At 51.4% G+C, this 20,332-nt stretch overlaps 1 protein-coding gene across 1 annotated transcript in view; it reads left to right on the top strand.

The window, feature by feature from the left end:
- The first annotated feature begins 4,961 nt into the window (after nt 1-4,961).
- Nucleotides 4,962-20,332, top strand: part of LOC146829869 (uncharacterized) — a 344,867-nt gene continuing 329,496 nt past the window's right edge. The window contains exon 1 of the mRNA XM_085608536.1: nt 4,962-5,198. The gene's annotated coding sequence lies outside the window, so the exon portion shown is untranslated. The remainder of the gene's footprint in view (nt 5,199-20,332) is intronic.

Here is a 20,332-nt window from a genome sequence, read left to right as displayed (position 1 = left end):
CCCTTGGGCAAGGGCCTTTGCTCTCCCCCATAAAATTTTGCAAGACAGCCTTTCTGCCCCCCGGGGGGGAAGAAAGCACCCTAGGCGCCAGGGATTATTTTTTTATATGCCAGGGGTGGGGGCTGCCCAGAATGGGGATGCCAATGCCCCACCCTACCCCCCCAAAGAAGGCATAAGACTTTCTGCCCCCCCAGGAGTCAGATGGGGGCAATAGCCCACTAGGCCCGAGGGATTCTTTTATGTTATATATACGTAGGGGTGGGGGCTGCCCAGAATGGGAATGCCAATGTCTCCACCCCAAAAAAATGCTACAGTCTCTCTGCCATCCCTGGGAGACAGATGGGGCAATAGCCCCTTATCTGCCCCCCTGGGGGGCAGAAAGCCCAATAGGCACCAGGGATTTCTTTCTTCTAAAGTTCGGGACTGTAGCTGCCCAGAATGGGCTGCCAATACTCCCCACCCCCCCAAAAAATGCCCACAGTCTATATGGCCCCCCAGGAGGCAGATGGGGGCAGTAGCCCCTTGTAATACGGGCAGTGCGGACGGCGAGTGGTCCGGGCCCTTCAAGATGGCGGCGTCCGAGTTCCAAGGAGAGGAAGGTAGCGGTCTAGTCTTCCAGGCCGGCACGGATCTTACGTGGCGCGCCGGGACAAGAGAGGCGGAGAAGGCAAGGAATGGAAAGGAAGAAGGCGGAGAGGAGAAGGAGTCGGAGAGGACGTTGGAAAGCGAAGGAGTGGCAGATCGAGGAGCAGCACCTGTGGGAGACTCGTGTACTGGACGGCGTCGGAGGAGCATCAGGGAGGAAAAATCGAAGGGCCGAGGGGCCCCAGCCGACACCGCTCTCGTGTCCAGTCGTCCCTCGGAGAAACAGGACGCCGAGACACCCCACGCTACAGTCCTGGAGGACTGTAGTTTCAGGTCAGTGCCTTTCCTGACTTGTATCAAACGGTGGGCTGGGAGGGGAAAAGCAGGGAGGACACCCGAAGCAGGGCACTAACCAGGACCGTCCTGTCCCTCACGATTCCCCCGCCCTCACAAACCGTGGTGGTAGTATAAGCAGGTGGAGGGTCACCCACTCACCATTAAGAAGTATAAGTCCTGTTACTGACGGGAGGTTGTTTTGTGTTTCCTTTGTTTCCCGGGGACGCCACACCAAGTCAGAGAACCCCTACCGAAGCTGACGTGAAGCGGTTTAAAGAAGAGGGACCTGAGGAAGCGGCCACCGGACCTGTTACGTCGTTACATATAATTTTCTGGACTGTTGCCCTGCAACCCTGACTGGGTATCTCGGTTACCACTATCCGGACCTTGTTTATAAGTTCAATAAAAACACAGCCACCTAACCCCTATACGCGTCCTCAATTACACCGTTACCTACCATAAGAAGAGGGTTAGTTGTAGGTCCTGGGAGGGTGACAAACTTACACCCCTGATCTGCCCCGGGGGGCAGAAAGCCCCCAGGCACCAGGGATGTTTTTATATATATATGTAGGGGTGGGGGCTGACCAGAATGGGCATGCCAATGACCCCACCCCCCAAAAAATTGCCATAGTCTTTCTGCCCCCCGGAGGCAGGTAGGGGCAAAAGCCCCCTATCTGCCTCCGAGGGGAGGGGGTGGCAGAAAGCCCTACAGGCATCATGTAATTTTTTTAATTAATTAAGGGGTATGGGCTGGCTAGAATGGGCATGCTAATGCCCCCACCACCCCCCAAAAATTCCACAGTCTTTCTGCCCCCCAGCAGATAGATGGGCCAGCAAACCCTGATCTGCCCCCCCCCCCCAGGGGGTGTCAGAGAGCCCACTAGGAGCCAGTGATTATGCTAGCTTTTTTTATGCGTGGGGGTGGGGACTGCCCAGAATGGATATACCAATACACCCACCCCCCCAAACAAATAGCCACAGCCTTTCTGCCCCCCTTGTGGACATATCGGGGCAACCACCCTCCCCAATGTCCCCCCAAGGGCGGCAGAAAGCCCACTAGGCACAGACTTGTTCTTAGCAATGTGCCTACCTGAGGATTTTGGGCCCTAGCGCAGCCGGCACATAGGGAAACCTAGCAAACCTGTACATTTTTTAAAACTAGACACCAAGGGGAATCCAGGATGGGGTGACTTGTGTGCCTCTCCCCAGGTTGTGTACCCAGAATCCCTTGAAAACCTAAAACTTTCCTGTCTCGTGCACTAGACCTACCCACACAAGTGAGGCACCATTTTTCTTTAAAGACTTTGGGGAATGGGGGGTGGGTGGGTGGAATTTTGTGGATCCACGCAGATTCCAGAACTTTCCACCACAGAAATGTGAGAAAAATGTGTTTTGTTTTTACAAAGTTTGAGGTTTGCAAGGGATTAGGGGTAACAGAACCTGATAAGAGCGAGACAAGTCACCTCATCGTGGAATCCCCTTGGTGTCTAGTTTTCAAAAATGTATAGGTTTGTTAGATTTCCCTAGGTGCTGGCAGAGCTAGGGTTCAAATTCTACAGCTAGGCACTTTGCAAAAAAAGGGTCAGTTTTCACTGTGAAAATGTGATGTGTCCACATTGCGTTTTGGCCGTTTCCTGTCTCAGGCACTAGGCCTACCCACACAAGTGAGGTACCATTTTTCTTTAAATACTTTGGGGATTGCGTGGTGAGTGGAATTTTGTGGATCCATGCAGATTCCAGAACTTACCCCCACAGAAATTTGAGGAGATGTGTTTTTTTTTCAAAGTTTGACGTTTGCAAGGGATTCTGGGTAACAGAACCTGGTGAGAGCCAGACATGTCACCCTATCCTGGATTTCCCTGGGTGTCTAGTTTTCAAAAATATATAGGTTTGCTAGGTTTTTCTAGGTGCCGGCAGAGCTAGGGTTCAAAATCTCCAGCTAGGCACTTTGCAAAAAAAGGGTCAGTTTTCACTGTAAAAAAGAATTGTTTCCATGTTGTGTTTTGAGCCGCTTCTTGTCACGGGCACTAGGCCTACCCACACCAGTGAGGTACTATTTTTATCGGGAGACTTAGGGGAACACAGAATTGTAGAGCAACTGTTATTACCTATTGACTTTCTGCCTTCGAAAAGAAAGACATTGTGTAAAAAAGACATCACTTCGAAAAATATCTTAAATTTCTCATGCTAGTATGGGTACTCCCAATTTTGGAAATGTGCAAATATCTACTGTTTCTAAACTCTATATTTTGTTCTAATTTCAGAAATACATAGCTGTCCTTCATCCCGATTTTTCACTGTATCTATTTTCCCAAATTAATTGCTATATACCTGGTACATAATAAAAAACCATTTTCAAGATGCTGCTCAGCTATTGGGTTCGTCGGGTTGTTAGTGAACCTACAAGTCCTATATATCCCCACAACCAGAAAGGTCCAACGGGTGTAATGGTATATTGCTTTCAAACATCTGTCATAATTCATAGTTACAGGTGAAAACATTGGCACAAATCGCTGTTTTTTTCAACTCATTTTCAATTTTTCCTATTTTCAACTGTTAGTTTCTATAAAGAAATCTTGAAGGATCTACACAAATGACCCCTTTCTGAATTCAGAATGTTGTCAAATGTTTTAAAATGTATAGCTTTCCAGGATCCATTATTGCTTTCATACCAGTTTCTACCATTAACTGGAAGAAGGTTGAAAGCACAACAAATAGCAAAAATAGGCTATGTCCAAGTAAAATGCCAAAACTGTGTAAAAAATGTTGGTTTTTTAACAAAGTCTGTCAGTCCCTGAAAGCTGGGAAATGGTGATTTCAGCAACACAAACCCTTTGTTGATACCATTTGCAGGGAAAAAAGAGATGCTTTAATTTGCAGCACTTTTTTCCCATTTAAAATAAAATAGCTGTATTTTGGCTAATTTCTGGGTCACCTTCAGAGAAATCCACAAGCTCTGGGTACCTTTAGAATCCCCATGATGCTGGAAGAAAAGGACATAAATTTGGCGTGGATACCTTATGTGGTCAAAAAGCTACAGGGGCCTAAGCGTGCACTACCCCAAATAGCAAAAAAAAAGGCTTAGCACAGGGGGGGGGAGGGGAAAGGCCTAGTAGCGAAGGGGTTAAATCACCATAAGGTTTGTTTGGACTGGTGCAAGGTGCCAACTTTAATTAATGGACAGGTTATACAAGGCCAAATTCTCACATGCAGTAGGTTAGTATATATGTTTAAAACCCATAAACTCTTAAAAACACTAACACTCACTTGATGATGTCAGCGATGATGTCATTTGAGATGTAATCAGTGATGTCACTGACCATGTCATGAGTGATGTAATATGTGAGGTAATAATCAGTGCATTGCGGGCCGTAAGTTATAGTTAGCTCCGGGAACTATAACTGCCGAATTTCACCGGATATGTACAAGCAAATCTGAGCCTAACTATAACGTCCCTGCACCTTTGATTTTTTAAGTGAAATTCTAAGGTTTTTCAAATTCCATTTCCTAACTATAATGTCCCTGTAACCTTTGATTTTTTAACTGAAATTCTAAGGTTTTTCAAATTCTATTTCCGAACTATAACGTCCCGGTAACTTTTGTTTTTTTAAGTGAATATAGATACATATCTAGATATCCTTTGAAAAACACAGTAAAAAACATAGTTATTCTTCTAGCTCAAATGTTTAAAACAATGATATTTACCACTTCTAGTTACCACCACACACAGCACATACCATAACTCTTGCCATTTTCCATCTTTCTTTGCTGAATGCTTTTTTTTGGATTTCATGCAGTTGGCAAATTAGTGTTTTGAGTATGATTGGCGTGCAAATTATTGTGTGTTGTGTGCATTGGTAACCACAAATGGCTTTGTAGCTGCAAGCAGGCAAGATGTGACTTCAGATTGTGTGGAGCTGTCTCATCATCTTTGCACGCCATGTGTGGGGCACAGAGCTCAGTCATGCTAGGAGGGGCTTCCTGTGTGTCTCCTTCTGCCTCACTATAAAGAAACCCATCCAGCAGCAGAAGCCACACAAGAGCTGTCTCTGTGCTCTGCACACCAAACATCTCTGACTGCACTGTACATACTGGTGTGCCTCTGTGCATACACGGATACACACACACACACACACACACACAAAGATCTCCAACTACATTGTACAGACGGACCCATCTCTGGCTGCGCCTTCACATTCGTTTGGGCACGTGGGAGCACCAAGTGACCGTCGATAAGTTCCAAACGGTGGAGAGGCGAGAGCTGAGCTCTACTGCAGGTAAGTTTTGTATTTGTATGTGTGTAGAGTTAGGCGAGCTGCTAAAAGCTCGAGCCAGTTTCGAGTTAGATGTCTGTCTCTGGCTTAGCTTGATGTCCTCTTGAAACTTTGAGCCCAAAACGAACCAAGCTTTTACAGAGGGTGATATGGCCAAGTGACTACAACTGCCGACCATGTAACATGGGGAACAAGGTTTGGATCCTTGCATCCTGTGAAGCTTGAAAACTTTCTTGGTCCCTACATTTTTTTGTAACCTATTCTGTGTCTGTTGTGAAGCGCTCTTATGGCTTTGATCAGGGTTCATGCTATGTAAAACTGTTGATTTTGCCTGTCGTCCACGCTCTAACGTTATCCCACAAGAGTTAAGGACAAAGCATGAACCTTTGATGTCGGTAGGATGTACCCAAGTAGCAGCTGAATTGCACAGTTACAATCTAGGCTCAATACCTGCGTACTTGCTTGAGCAAATTTTGTGACCATAGGCAAATATTTTATTTCACAGAGTCTCCTTTTGTTTGTCATCACACATGAGAGCAACTTCAAATATGTGAGTTCAGGATAGCGCACAAAAAGCTCTCTTGTGTTTTATTTTCACATTTACTAACTATTGTACAAATAAGCTGAGGTATAAGGTGAAATGCTTACATGTGTTAAAGAAATAGACTTTCTTAAATTTTGAATGCACCTTATCATATTGTAACATGTCGTTTGTTGCATGACTTACATTCCAAATATTTTCAAGGCTCGTACATGGGCCCTTAGTGCCAGGACCCGACCCTCGGCCCAGCAGGCTTGGCTCGTACATGGCAACTTAGTCCCCGGACCCGACCCTTGACCTGGCTGAGACTCGGCTAGTACATGGGACCCTCAGCCCAGCTGGCTCGGCTTGTACATGGGCTCTTGGTGCCAGGACCTGACCCTCGGCCTAGCTGGCTTGGCTCTTACATGGGCTCTTAGTGCCAGGACACGACCTTCGGCCCAGCAGGCTCGGCTCGTACATGGGCTCTTAGTGCCAGGACCCAACCCTCGGTCCGGCTGAGGCTCGGCTCTCCTTGTTAATTTGTTGGCTCGTCCAATTCTAATCTATATGTTTACAGACCTAGCAGACATATCCTTGTGCTCTTTGTGACACACAAGACCTACATACTTACCACTCAAGCCTTTATCCTACCTTCCTCTGCCTCTTCCTCCATTCCTTTAATCCCTCCCAACTCCTCTCCTTGTGTTTTCAGACATAAAATGCACAATGCTCGATTTCATTTCCTAACCGTAGTTGCTCCGTGTTCTGTGCAGCGTCTGGCGGTGAGTTGAAGAGGAGCCAAGTAGAAGAATGGGCAGTCAGGTGGGCACCTGGTGACTTTGTTTCTCAACCACAAGCATGGGGTGTCCTGTGGTGCTTGGTGCAGGGGGGCCACAGTGGACTGCTCAGCTTCAGCTCCTGGCTCTTCCCAGGGTTGTACGCGCGGATCTATGAGACCAGAGCAATGAGCATTTGTAGCGCAAACCCAGTGGAAAGCATTGGAGCGCTATACCAGAAGGGTACACTAATATGAACCCAAGCAAAGGGTAGGGGCTCTAGTGCATGGGGCACAATACAGGTGAGGGGTGAGGGGGCAGAAGGAAGGACTGCGAGAAACAAAGGGGTCCTGACCTGGGGGCCCCTTACCTAGGTGAGTACGGAGGGACTGGGGTACTGCTTGAAGGGAAGGCTCTTCAGCTCCCTTGGCACTGCAGAAGGGAAAGGGAGGGTGCTGCCCCGCAGGAGGGAGGGTGCTGCCCCATAGGAGGGAGGGTGCTACCCCGCAAGAGGGAGGGTGCTGCCCTTCAGGAGGGAGACTGCTGCCCTGCTAGAGGGAGAGTGCTGCCCCACTGGAGGGAGGGTGCTGCCCCGCAGAAGGGAGGGTGCTGCCCCGCAGAAGGGAGGGTGCTGCCCTGCAGGAGGGAGAGTGCTACATTGCAGGAGGGAGGGTGCTGCCCTGCAGGAGGGAGGGTGCTGCCTTCAAGGAGGGAGGGTGCTGCCCACAGGAGGGAGAGTGCTGCCCACAGGAGGGAGGGTGCTGCCCACAGGAGGGAGGGTGCTGCCCCACAGGAGGTAGGGTGCTGCCCCACAGGAGGTAGGGTGCTGCCCCACAGGAGGTAGGGTGCTGCCCCGCAGGAGGGAGGGGGCTGCCCCACAGGAGGCAGGGTGCTGCCCTGCAGGAGTGTGGGTGCTGCCTTGCAGGAGGGAGGGTGCTGCCCCACAGGTGGGAGTGGGCTGCTTGAAGGAGGGAAGGTACTGCCCTGCAGGAGGGAGGGTGCTGCCTCGCAGGAGGGAGGGGGCTGCCCCATAGGAGGCAGGGTGCTGCCAACAGGAGGGTGGGTTCTGCCTTGCAGGAGGGAGGGTGCTGCCCTGCAGGAGGGAGGGGGCTGCCTTGCAGGAGGGAGGGTGCTGCCTTGCAGGAGGGAGGGTGCTGGCCCACAGGAGGGAGGGTGCTGCTTTGCAGGATGGAGGGTGCTGCCAAGTGGGCGGGAGGGGACTGCCATGCTGGAGGGAGGGTGCTCCCCTGCAGGAGGGAGGGTGCTGCCCCACAGGGAAGAAGGTGCATCCCTGCTGGAGGGAGGGTGCTGCCCCACAGGAGGGAGGGTGCTGCCCCGCAGGAGGCAGGGTGCTGCCCCACAGGAGTGAGGGTGATGCTGACTATCTGTTCATGACCCTCTGAACCACAGGAGGGAGGGTGCTGCCCTGCAGGAGGGAGGGTGCTGCCCCACAGGAGGGAGGGGGCTGCCCCACAGGAGGCAGGGTGCTGCCCACAGGAGGGTGGGTGCTGCCTTGCAGGAGGGAGGGTGCTGCCCTGCAGGAGGGAGGGGTCTGCCTTGCAGAAGGAAGGGTGCTGCCTTGCAGGAGGGAGAGTGCTGCCCCGCAGGAGGGAGGGTGCTGCCATGCAGGAGGGAGGGGGCTGCTCTGCTGGAGGGAGGGTGCTGCCCCACAGGAGGAATGGTGCTGCCCCACAGGGGAGAGGGTGCAGCCTTGCAGGAGGGAGGGTTCTGCCAAGCGGGGGGGAGGGTGCTGCTATGCTGGAGGGAGGGTATCCCTGCAGGACGGAGGGTGCTGCCCCACAGGGGGATGGGTGCTGCCCCGCAGAAGGGAGGGTGCTGCCCCACCAGAGGGACGGTGCTGCCCCGCAGGAGAGAGGGTGCTCCCCTGCAGGAGGGAAGGTGCTGCCCCACAGGAAGGAGGGTGCTGCCCCACAGGAAGGAGGGTGCTGCCCCACAGGAAGGAGAGTACTGCTCCACAGTAGGGAGGGTGCTGCTATGCAGGAGGGAGGGTGCTACTCGGCAGGAAGGAGAGTACTGCTCCACAGGAGGGAGGGTGCTGCCTTGCAGGAGGGAGGGTGCTGTCTTGCAGGAGGGAGGGTGCTACCTTGCAGGAGGGTGAGTGCTGCCCTGCAGGAGGGAGGGTGCTGCCCAGCAGGAGGGAGGGGGCTGCCCTGCTGGAGGGAGGGTGCTGCCCCACAGGAGGGAGGGTGCTGCTTTGCAGGAGGGAGGGTGCTGCCAAGTGGGCGGAAGGGGACTGCCATGCTTGAGGGAGGGTGCTCCCCTGCAGGAGGGAGGGTGCTGCCCCACAGGGGAGAAGGTGCTTCCCTGCTGGAGGGAGGGTGCTGCCCCACAGGAGGAAGGGTGCTGCCCCGCAGGAGGCAGGGTGCTGCCCCACAGGAGTGAGGGTGATGCTGAATATCTGTTCATGACCCTCTGAACTACAGGAAGGAGGGTGCTGCCCTGCAGGAGGGAGGGTGCTGCCCCACAGGAGGGAGGGGGCTGCCCCACAGGAGGCAGGGTGCTGCCCACAGGAGGGTGGGTGCTGCCTTGCAGGAGGGAGGGTGCTGCCCTGCAGGAGGGAGGGGTCTGCCTTGCAGAAGGGAGGGTGCTGCCTTGCAGGAGGGAGAGTGCTGCCCCGCAGGAGGGAGGGTGCTGCCATGCAGGAGGGAGGGGGCTGCTCTGCTGGAGGGAGGGTGCTGCCCCACAGGAGGAATGGTGCTGCCCCACAGGGGAGAGGATGCTGCCTTGCAGGAGGGAGGGTTCTGCCAGGCGGGCGGGAGGGTGCTGCCATGCTGGAGGGAGGGTATCCCTGCAGGACAGAGGGTGCTGCCCCACAGGAGGATGGGTGCTGCCCCGCAGGAGGGAGGGTGCTGCCCCACCAGAGGGACGGTGCTGCCCCGCAGGAGAGAGGGTGCTCCCCTGCAGGAGGGAGGGTGCTGCCCCACAGGAAGGAGGGTGCTGCCCCACAGGAAGGAGGGTGCTGCCCCACAGAAAGGAGAGTACTGCTCCACAGTAGGGAGGGTGCTGCTATGCAGGAGGGAGGGTGCTACTCGGCAGGAAGGAGAGTACTGCTCCACAGGAAGGAGGGTGCTGCCCCACAGGGGAGAGGGTGCTGCCCCGCTGGAGGGAGGGTGCTGCCCCACAGGAGGGAGGGTGCTGCCCTGCAGGAGGGAGGGTGCTGCCCTGCAGGAGGGAGGGTGCTGCCCCGCAGAAGGGAGGGGGCTGCCCCGCAGGAGGCAGGGTGCTGCCCTGCAGGAGGGAGGGTGCTGCCCCACAGGGGAGAGGGTGCTGCCCCGCTGGAGGGAGGGTGCTGCCCCACAGGAGGGAGGGTGCTGCCCTGCAGGAGGGAGGGTGCTGCCCTGCAGGAGGGAGGGTGCTGCCCCGCAGAAGGGAGGGGGCTGCCCCGCAGGAGGCAGGGTGCTGCCCTGCAGGAGGGAGGGTGCTGCCCTGCAGGAGGGAGGGTGCTGCCCCGCAGGAGGGAGGGGGCTGCCCCACAGGAGTCATGGTGCTGCCCCGCAGGAGGCAGGGTACTGCCCCGCAGGAGCAAGGGGGCTGCCTTGCAGGAGGGAGGGTGCTGCCCTGCAGGAGGGAGGGTGCTGCCCTGCTGGAGGGAGGGTGCTGCCCTGCTGGAGGGAGGGTGCTGCCCTGCTGAAGGGAGAATGCTGCCCCGGGAGGGTGCTCCCCTGCAGGAGGGAGGGTGCTGCCCCACAGGGGAGAGGGTGCTTCCCTGCTGGCGGGAGGGTGCTGCCCCGCAGGAGGAAGGGTACTGCCCCGCAGGAGGGAGGGTGCTGCCCCGCAGGAGGGAGGGTGCTGCTGAATGTCTGTTCAGCACCCTCTGAACCGCAGGAGGCAGGGTGCTGCCCCAGAAGGGAAAGGGTGCTGCCCCGCAGGAGGGAGGGTGCTGCCCGACCAGAGGGACGGTGCTGCCCCGCAGGAGAGAGGGTGCTCCCCTGCAGGAGGGAGGGTGCTGTTCGCAGGAAGGAGGGTGCTGCCCTACAGGAAGGACAGTACTGCTCCACAGTAGGGAGGGTGCTGCCTTGCAGGAGGGAGTTTGCTGCGAAGTGGGAGGGAGGGGGCTGCCATGCTGGAGGGAGTGTGCTTCCCTGCAGGAGGGAGGGTGTTGCCCCACAGGGGACAGGGTGCTTTCCTGCTGGAGGGAGGGTGCTGCCCCACAGGAGGGAGGGTGCTGCCCTACAGGTGGGAGGGTGCTGCCCCACAGGTGGGAGGGTGCTGCCCCGCAGGAGTGAGGGTGCTGCTGAATGTTTGTTCAGCACCCTCTGAACCGCAGGAGGCAGGGTTCAGCCCCAGAGGGGAAAGGGTGCTGCCTTGCAGGAGGGGGTGCTGCCGCAGTGGAGGGACAGTGCTGCCCTGAGGAGAGAGGGTGCTCTCCTGCAGGAGGGAGGGTGCTGCCCTGCAGGAAGGAGGGTGCTGTCCCACAGGAAGGAGAGTACTGCTCCACAGTAAGGAGGGTGCTGCTGAATGTCTGTTCAGCACCCTCTGAACCGCAGGAGGCAGGGTGCTGCCCCGGAGGGGAAAGGGTGCTGCCCCGCAGGAGGGAGGGTGCTGCCCCACCGGAGGGATGGTGCTGCCCCACAGGAGAGAGGGTGCTCCCCTGCAGGAGGGAGGGCGCTGCCCCACAGGAAGGAGGGTGCTGGCCCACAGGAAGGAGAGTACTGCTCAACAGTAGGGAGGGTGCTACCATACAGGAGGGAGGGTGCTACTCTGCAGGAAGGAGAATAGTGCTCCACAGGAGGGAGGGTGCGGCCCCTCAGGAGAGAGGGTGCTACCCCGCAGGAGGAAGGGTGCTGTCTTGCAGGAGGGAGGGAGCTGCCCGACAGGAGAGAGGGTGCTGCCCACAGGAGTGAGGATGCTGTATTGCAGGAGGGAGCATGCTACTCTGCAGGAAGGATGGTACTGCCCCACAGAAGGGAGTGCACTGCCCCACAGGGGAGAGAGTGCTGCTCTGAAGGAGGGAGGGTTCTATCCCACAGGAGGGAGAGTGCTGACTCGCAGGAGGGAGGGTTCTGCCTTGCAGGAGGGATGGTGCTGCCCACCGGAGGAAGGGTGCAGCCATGCAGGAGGGAGGGTGCTACTCTGCAGGAAGGAGGGTATTGCCCCAAAGGAGGGAGGGAGCTGCCCCACAGGGGAGAGGGTGCAGCCCCGCTGGAGGGAGGATTCTGCCCTGCAGGAGGGAGGGTGCTGCCCCACAGAAGGGAGGGTGCTGCCCCACAGAGGAGAGGGTGCTGCCCCAATGGAGGGATGGTGTGCGCCACAGCAGAGAGGGTGCTGCCCTACAGGAGGTAGTGCACTGTCCCACATGGTAAAGGATGCTGCCCTGCAGGAGGGAGTGTACTGCCCCACAGGAGGGAATGCTCTGCCCCACAGGGGAGAGAGTGCTGCCCTGCAGGAGGGAAGGTGCTGCCCTGCAGGAGGGAGGGTGCGGGGAGTATCCTGAAGTGGGAAAGTAGATTGTAGTGTGGATGAGCATATTATAGTGGGATGGTTGAATTGTGAAGGGTTGTGTATATGGTAGGAGTGGTGAATATATTTTAGTGGGGGCTATTGTAGTTTGGGTGAGTACTATTGTAGTTTGGGTGAGTACTATGTAGTAGGGTGAGTATCTTGTAGGGGTTGTATATATGGTAGGGTCAGGGAGCATATTGTAGTGTGGGAGAGTATATTGTAGTGATTGAGTATATTACAGTGTGGGTAAGTATATTGTAGTGGGGTATATTGTAGTAATTGTGTATATGGGAGTGTGGGTTAGTCTAATGCATTGGGGAGTATATTGTAATAGTGTATAGTAGTGTAGGTAAGTATATAGTAGGCGGAGAGTATACTGAAGTAGTGGAGTACCTTGTAGAGTGGTGAGTATATTGTAGCGGGGGAGTATACTGAAGTAGGGGAGTACATTGTAGTGTGGTGAGTATATTGTAGTGTAGGAGTATACTGAAGTGGGGTAGTACATTGTAGTGCAGTGAGTATATTGTAGGGAGAGTATGCTGAAGTGGGGGTACGTTGTAGTGTGGTGAGTATATTGTGGGGGGAGTATGCTGAAGTGAGGGAGTACATTGTAGTGGAGGTGAGTATATTTCAGAGGTGAAGTATAGTGAAGTGGGGGAGTACATTGTAGTATGGTGAGTTTATTGTAGAAGGGGTGTATACTGGAGTGGGGGATTACATTGTAGTATGGTGAGTTTATTGTAGAAGGGGGGTATACTGGAGTGGGGGAGTACATTGTAGTGTGGTGAGTTTATTGTAGAAGGGGGTATACTGGAGTGGGGGAGTACATTGTAGTGTGGTGAGTATATTGCAGAGAGGTAGTATATTGAAGCGGGTGAGTACATTGCAGTGTGGTGAGTTTATTGTAGCGGGGGAGTATACTGAAGTGGGACAGTACATTGTAGTGCGGTGAGTATATTGTAGGGGAAGTATGCTGAAGTGGAGGAGCACATTGTAGTGGAGGTGAGTATATTGCAGAGAGGGAGTATAGTGAAGTGGGGGAGTACATTGAAGTGTGGTGAGTATATTTTAGAGGGAATATTGTGAAGTGGGGGAGTTCATTGTAGTATGGTGAGCTTATTGTAGAGGGGGAGTATACTGGAGTGGGGGACTACATTGTATTGCAGTGAGTATATTGTAGGGGGAGTATGCTGAAGTAGAGGAGTACATTGTAGTGGAGGTGAGTATATTGCAGAGGGGGAGCACATTGTAGTGTGGTGAGTTTATTGTAGAGGGGCGTACATTGTAGATTGGTGAGTATTTTGCAGAGGGAGAGTATAGTAAAGTGGGAGAGCACATTGCAGTGTGGTGAGACTATTGTAAGAGGAATGTACTGGAGTGGAGGAGTGTATTGCAGTGCAGTGAGTACATTGTAGGGGGGAGTGTTCTGGGTCTTCTGTGAGTGTTTGGGGTCTTCTGTGAGTTTTCGGATCTTCTGTGAGTGTTCAGTGTCTTCTATGAGTGTTTGGGGTTTTCTGTGAGTGTGCAGGGTCGTCTGTGTGTATTTGGGGTGTTTTGTGAGTGTTTGAAATCGTATGTGAGTTTTCAGGGCCTTCTTTGAGTGTTTGGGTCTTCTTTCAGTGTTCAGTGTCCTCTGAGAGTGTATCGGTCTTCAGTAAGTGTTCAGGGTCTTCTGCGAGTGTTCGGGTCTACTGTGTGTGATCAGTGTCTTCTGTGAATGTTCAGATGTTCTGTTCTGTGAGTGTTTGGGCCTTCTCTGAGTGTTCGACCCTTCTGTTAGTGTTCAGGGTCCTATGTGAATGTTTGGGTTCTTCTGTGAATGTGCAGGGTTTTCCATGAGTGTTCATAGTCTTCTGTGAGTGTTTGGGGTCTTCTGTGAGTAGTGGGGGTCTTCTGTGAGTGTTCGGGGTCCTCTGTGAGTGTTTCGGTCTTCTGTGAGTGTTCGGGGTCCTCTGTGAGTGTTTCAGTCCTCTGTGAGTGTTCGGGGTCCTCTGTGAGTGTTTTGGTCCTCTGTGAGTGTTCCGGTCTTCTGTGAGTGTTCGGGGTCTTCTGTGAGTAGTGTGGGGTCTTTTGTGAGTGTTCGGGTCCTCTGTGAGTGTTTCGGTCTTCTGTGAGTGTTCGGGGCCCTCTGTGAGTGTTTCGGTCTTCTGTGAGTGTTCGGGTCTTCAGTCAGTGTTCAGGGTCTTCTGTGAGTGTTCGGGTCTTCAGTAAGTGTTCAGGGTCTTCTGTGAGTGTTTGGGGGTCTTCTGTTAGTGTTCGGGGTCCTCTGTGAGCGATCATCTTCTGTGAGTGTTTGGCGTCTTCTGTGAGTGTTTGAGTACATTGTAGTATGGTGAGTTTATTGTAGAGGGGGAGTATACTGGAGTGGGGGACTACATTGTAGTGCAGTGTGTATATTGTAGGGGGAGTATGCTGAAGTAGAGAAGTACATTGTAGTGGAGGTGAGTATATTGCAGAGGGGGAGCACATTGTAGTGTGGTGAGTTTATTGTAGAGGGGGTATATTGTAGTTTGGTGAGTATATTGCAGAGGGAGAGTATAGTAAAATGGGAGAGTACCTTGCAGTGTGGTGAGTATATTGTAAGAGGAGTATACTGAAGTGGGGGAGTACATTGAAGTGCGGTGAGTATATTTAGAGGGAATATTGTGAAGTGGGGGAGTACATTGTAGTGCACTGAGTATATTGTAGGGGGAGTATGCTGAAGTAGAGGAGTACATTGTAGTGGAGGTGAGTATATTGCAGAGGGGGAGCACATTGTAGTGTGGTGAGTTTATTGTAGAGGGGGGTACATTGTAGTTTGGTGAGTATATTGCAGAGGGAGAGTATAGTAAAATGGGAGAGTACATTGCAGTGTGGTGAATATTGTAAGAGGAGTATACTGGAGTGGGGGAGTGCATTGCAGTGTAGTGAGTACATTGTAGGGGGAGTGTTCTGGGTCTTCTTTGAGTGTTCGGGTCTTCTGTGAGTGTTCGGGTCTTCTGTAAGTGGTAAGATTCTTCTGTGAGTGGTTGTGTCTTCAGTTAGTATCCATGTTCTTCTTTCAGTGTTCGGGTCTTCTGTGAGTGTTCGGGGTCTTCTGTGAGTGTTCAGGGTCTTCTATGAGTGTTCAGGTGTGCTGTGAGTGTTTGGGCCTTCTCTGAATGTTTGAGCCTTCTGTGATTGCTCAGGTCTTCTGTCAGTGTTCAGGGTCCTATGTTTGGGTTCTTCTGTGAACTTTCAGGGTTTTCCATGTGTGTGCATGGTCTTCTGTGATCTTCAGGGAGTGTATTGGTCTTCTGTAAGTGTTTGGGGTCTTTTGTGAGTGTTCGGGGTCCTCTGTGAGTGTTCAGGGCCTTATGTGAGTTTTTGGGTCGTCTGTCAGTGTTAAGGGTCTTTTTTTAGAGTGCTGGGGTCTTGTGTCAGTGTTTGGGTCATCTGCGAATGTTCAGGTCTTCTGTGAGAGGTCGGGGTCTTCTGTGAGTGTCAGGTCTTCTGTGAGTGTTCAAGGTCTTCTTTGAGTATTTGGTGTCTTCTGTGAGTGTTCAGGGTTGTTTTTGAAGGTTTAGGTTTGCTGTGCATGTGTGGGGTCCTCTGTGAGTGTTCAGTGTCTTCTGTGAGTGTTTGAGGTCTTCTGTGAGTGTTTGGGGTCTTCTGTGAGTGTTCGGGTCTTCTGTGAGTGTTCAGTGTTTTCTATGAGTGTTCAGGGTCTTCTGTGAGTGTTCAGGGTCTTCTGTGAGTGCACATGGTTGTCTGTGTATATTTGGGGTGTTTTGTGAGTGTTTAAGATCTTATGTGAGTTTTCAGGGCCTTCTTTGAGTGTTTGGGTCTTCTTTCAGTGTTCAGTGTCTTTTTTTTTAGAGTGTTGGGGTCTTGTGTCAGTGTTCGGGTCATCTGTGAGTGTACAGTCTTCTGGGGGTATTTGGGTTCTTCTGTGAGTGTTGAGTGTCTTCTGTGGGTGTTCAGTATCTTTTGTGAGAATTCATGGTCTTCTGATTTGATTGATTGATTGATTTGATTTGTCTATTTATAAAGCGCACGAATGCCCGTAGGTGTCTTGGCGCTAAGAATTGTCCGGTTCCGGTGTAGGTCTGACATTAGTGTATTTTATGCGGTGAACAGCCAAGTCTTGATTTTCTTTCTGAATATCTCTAGAGTTTGGCTGTTTTTGACATCAAACGGTAGTAAGTTCCATGTCCGTGCTGAATGAACGAGGAAACTTCTTCCTCCCCAGTTTGATCGTCTGAACTTGGGTATTGCTATCAGTTTCTTTTGACCGGATCTGAGAAGCCTTGAAGGTTCGTAATGTTTCAGGTATGTTTTCAGGAAGTGGGGGCCTTTACCCTGCAGTGCCTTGTATGTTAGACACAGTGATTTGAACTTGACTCTTTTGGCCACAGGTAGCCAATGGAGAGACTCTAGTTTGTGGCTAATAGGCTGGAACTTTGGAATTTCCAGTATCAGTCGTGCCGCTGCATTCTGGAGTCGTTGCATTTTTTCTATAATTTTTATTCTGGCTCCCGCATATAATGCGTTACCGTAGTCCAGTCGAGACAGTGCAAGGGCTGTCACTACCGTTCTACGTGTGTCTTGAGGCAAATATGGCAGTATTTTTCTTATCATTTTTAATATCAGCCAGAAAGACGAAGCTAGTTTGTTTACTTGTGCTTCGTAAGTTAATTTGGTATCTATCATAAATCCCAAGTTTTTGGCTTTCTCTGAAGGTTCTGGTCTGGTTCCCAGTTCAGGAGACCACCACTCTGGGGACCAAATATCAGCATTGCCTCCAAGAATCAATACCTCACTCTTTTCTCCGTTGAGTTTGAGGCAATTTTGTTGCATCCATTGACTAACTTTTAGCATACATAGTTGGAATTTTTTGGCTGTTACTTTATTGTCTTTGCCTATGGAGATGACAATCTGTGTATCGTCGGCATAGGATATAGGTGTAAAGCCATTTTCTCTTATTACTTCAGCAAGGGGGGCAACATATAAGTTAAAAAGTGTTGGGCTCAATGAAGAGCCCTGTGGGACACCACAAGGCACTTTAAAGGAGTCTGACTTTGCTTCTCCTAATTCAACTGTGAATTTTCTATCCTTGAGATAGGATAAGATGAGACTGCACGCATGGTCGCTAGCTCCGACTTCTCTAATGCGTTTTATTAGTATCTCGTGGCTGACCGTATCGAAGGCCGCCGAGAGATCCAATAGCACCAAGGCGGCCTTTTCCCCCTTGTCTAGTATACTTCTAAGTTCCTCGGTGGCCGTGAGAAGGGCCGTTTCCGTTCCATGCCCTTCACGGAAACCAAATTGCGAGTGGTCGAGCCAATTATTGTCCAGTAAGTACCTTGAGAACTGTTTGTTCAGCAATTTCTCCAGCACTTTTGCGGCGAAAGGAATCCTAGCTATGGGTCTGTAATTGCTATGTACTTCGCTGTCCAGATGCGGTTTTTTTAATAATGGCCTGATTGAAATAGTTTTCCAATCATTTGGAAATATGCCGGTGTTCAGAATTACTTCAAATTGAGTGTTCATGGTCTTCTGTGAGTGTTCATGGTCTTCTGTGAGTGTTCATGGTCTTCTGTGAGTGTTCAGGTTCTTCTGTGAGTGTTTGACCCTTCGGTGAATGTTCAGTGTCCTCTGCGAGTGTATCGGTTTTCAGTAAGTGTTCAGGGTCTTCTGCAAGTGTTCGGGTCTACTGTGTGTGATCAGTGTCTTCTATGAAGGTTCAGATGTTCTGTTCTGTGAGTGTTTGGGCCTTCTCTGAGTGTTCGACCCTTCTGTTAGGGTTCATAGTCCTATGTGAATGTTTGTGTTCTTCTGTGAATGTGCAGGGTTTTCCAAGAGTGTTCATAGTCTTCTGTGAGTGTTCGGGGTCTTCTGTGAGTAGCGGGGGTCTTTTGTGAGTGTTCGGGTCCTCTGTAAGTGTTTCGGTCTTCTGTGAGTGTTCGGGGCCCTCTGTGAGTGTTTCGGTCTTCTGTGAGTGTTCGTGTCTTCAGTAAGTGTTCAGGGTCTTCTGTAAGTGTTCGGGTCTTCAGTAAGTGTTCAGGGTCTTCTGTGAGTGTTTGGAGGTCTTCTGTTAGTGTTCGAGGTCCTCTGTGAGCGATCGTCTTCTGTGAGTGTTTGGCGTCTTCTGTGAGTGTTTGAGTACATTGTAGTGTGGTGAGTTTATTGTAGAGGGGGTATATTGTAGTTTGGTGAGTATATTGCAGAGGGAGAGTATAGTAAAATGGGAGAGTACCTTGCAGTGTGGTGAGTATATTGTAAGAGGAGTATACTGAAGTGGGGGAGTACATTGAAGTGCGGTGAGTATATTTAGAGGGAATATTGTGAAGTGGGGGAGTACATTGTAGTGCAGTGAGTATATTGTAGGGGGAGTATGATGAAGTAGAGGAGTACATTGTAGTGGAGGTGAGTATATTGCAGAGGGGGAGCACATTGTAGTGTGGTGAGTTTATTGTAGAGGGGGGTACATTGTAGTTTGGTGAGTATATTGCAGAGGGAGAGTATAGTAAAATGGGAGAGTACATTGCAGTGTGGTGAATATATTGTAAGAGGAGTATACTGGAGTGGGGGAGTGCATTGCAGTGTAGTGAGTACATTGTAGGGGGAGTGTTCTGGGTCTTCTTTGAGTGTTCGGGTCTTCTGTGAGTGTTCGGGTCTTCTGTAAGTGGTAAGATTCTTCTGTGAGTGGTTGTGTCTTCAGTTAGTATCCATGTTCTTCTTTCAGTGTTCGGGTCTTCTGTGAGTGTTCGGGGTCTTCTGTGAGTGTTCAGGGTCTTCTATGAGTGTTCAGGTGTGCTGTGAGTGTTTGGGCCTTCTCTGAATGTTTGAGCCTTTTGTGATTGCTCAGGTCTTCTGTCAGTGTTCAGGGTCCTATGTTTGGGTTCTTCTGTGAACTTTCAGGGTTTTCCATGTGTGCATGGTCTTCTGTGATCTTCAGGGAGTGTATTGGTCTTCTGTAAGTGTTTGGGGTCTTTTGTGAGTGTTCGGGGTCCTCTGTGAGTGTTCAGGGCCTTATGTGAGTTTTTGGGTCGTCTGTCAGTGTTAAGGGTCTTTTTTTAGAGTGCTGGGGTCTTGTGTCAGTGTTTGGGTCATCTGCGAATGTTCAGGTCTTCTGTGAGAGGTCGGGGTCTTCTGTGAGTGTCAGGTCTTCTGTGAGTGTTCAAGGTCTTCTTTGAGTATTTGGTGTCTTCTGTGAGTGTTCAGGGTTGTTTTTGAAGGTTTAGGTTTGCTGTGCGTGTGTGGGGTCCTCTGTGAGTGTTCAGTGTCTTCTGTGAGTGTTTGAGGTCTTCTGTGAGTGTTTGGGGTCTTCTGTGAGTGTTCGGGTCTTCTGTGAGTGTTCAGTGTTTTCTATGAGTGTTCAGGGTCTTCTGTGAGTGTTCAGGGTCTTCTGTGAGTGCACATGGTTGTCTGTGTATATTTGGGGTGTTTTGTGAGTGTTTAAGATCTTATGTGAGTTTTCAGGGCCTTCTTTGAGTGTTTGGGTCTTCTTTCAGTGTTCAGTGTCTTTTTTTTTAGAGTGTTGGGGCTTGTGTCAGTGTTCGGGTCATCTGTGAGTGTACAGTCTTCTGGGGGTATTTGGGTTCTTCTGTGAGTGTTGAGTGTCTTCTGTGGGTGTTCAGTATCTTTTGTGAGAATTCATGGTCTTCTGTGAGTGTTCATGGTCTTCTGTGAGTGTTCATGGTCTTCTGTGAGTGTTCATGGTCTTCTGTGAGTGTTCAGGTTCTTCTGTGAGTGTTTGACCCTTCGGTGAATGTTCAGTGTCCTCTGCGAGTGTATCGGTTTTCAGTAAGTGTTCAGGGTCTTCTGCAAGTGTTCGGGTCTACTGTGTGTGATCAGTGTCTTCTATGAAGGTTCAGATGTTCTGTTCTGTGAGTGTTTGGGCCTTCTCTGAGTGTTCGACCCTTCTGTTAGGGTTCATAGTCCTATGTGAATGTTTGTGTTCTTCTGTGAATGTGCAGGGTTTTCCAAGAGTGTTCATAGTCTTCTGTGAGTGTTCGGGGTCTTCTGTGAGTAGTGGGGGTCTTTTGTGAGTGTTCGGGTCCTCTGTGAGTGTTTCGGTCTTCTGTGAGTGTTCGGGGCCCTCTGTGAGTGTTTCGGTCTTCTGTGAGTGTTCGTGTCTTCAGTAAGTGTTCAGGGTCTTCTGTAAGTGTTCGGGTCTTCAGTAAGTGTTCAGGGTCTTCTGTGAGTGTTTGGAGGTCTTCTGTTAGTGTTCGAGGTCCTCTGTGAGCGATCGTCTTCTGTGAGTGTTTGGCGTCTTCTGTGAGTGTTTAAGTACATTGTAGTATGGTGAGTTTATTGTAAAGGGGGAGTATACTGGAGTGGGGGACTACATTGTAGTGCAGTGAGTATATTGTAGGGGGAGTATGCTGAAGTAGAGAAGTACATTGTAGTGG

Source organism: Triturus cristatus, chromosome 5_2, assembly GCF_964204655.1.
Source record: "Triturus cristatus chromosome 5_2, aTriCri1.1, whole genome shotgun sequence".
NCBI classification, from domain to species: domain Eukaryota; kingdom Metazoa; phylum Chordata; class Amphibia; order Caudata; family Salamandridae; genus Triturus; species Triturus cristatus.
The sequence above is the reverse complement of the archived record's forward strand: the minus strand, read 5'-3'. Positions and strand labels throughout refer to the sequence as shown.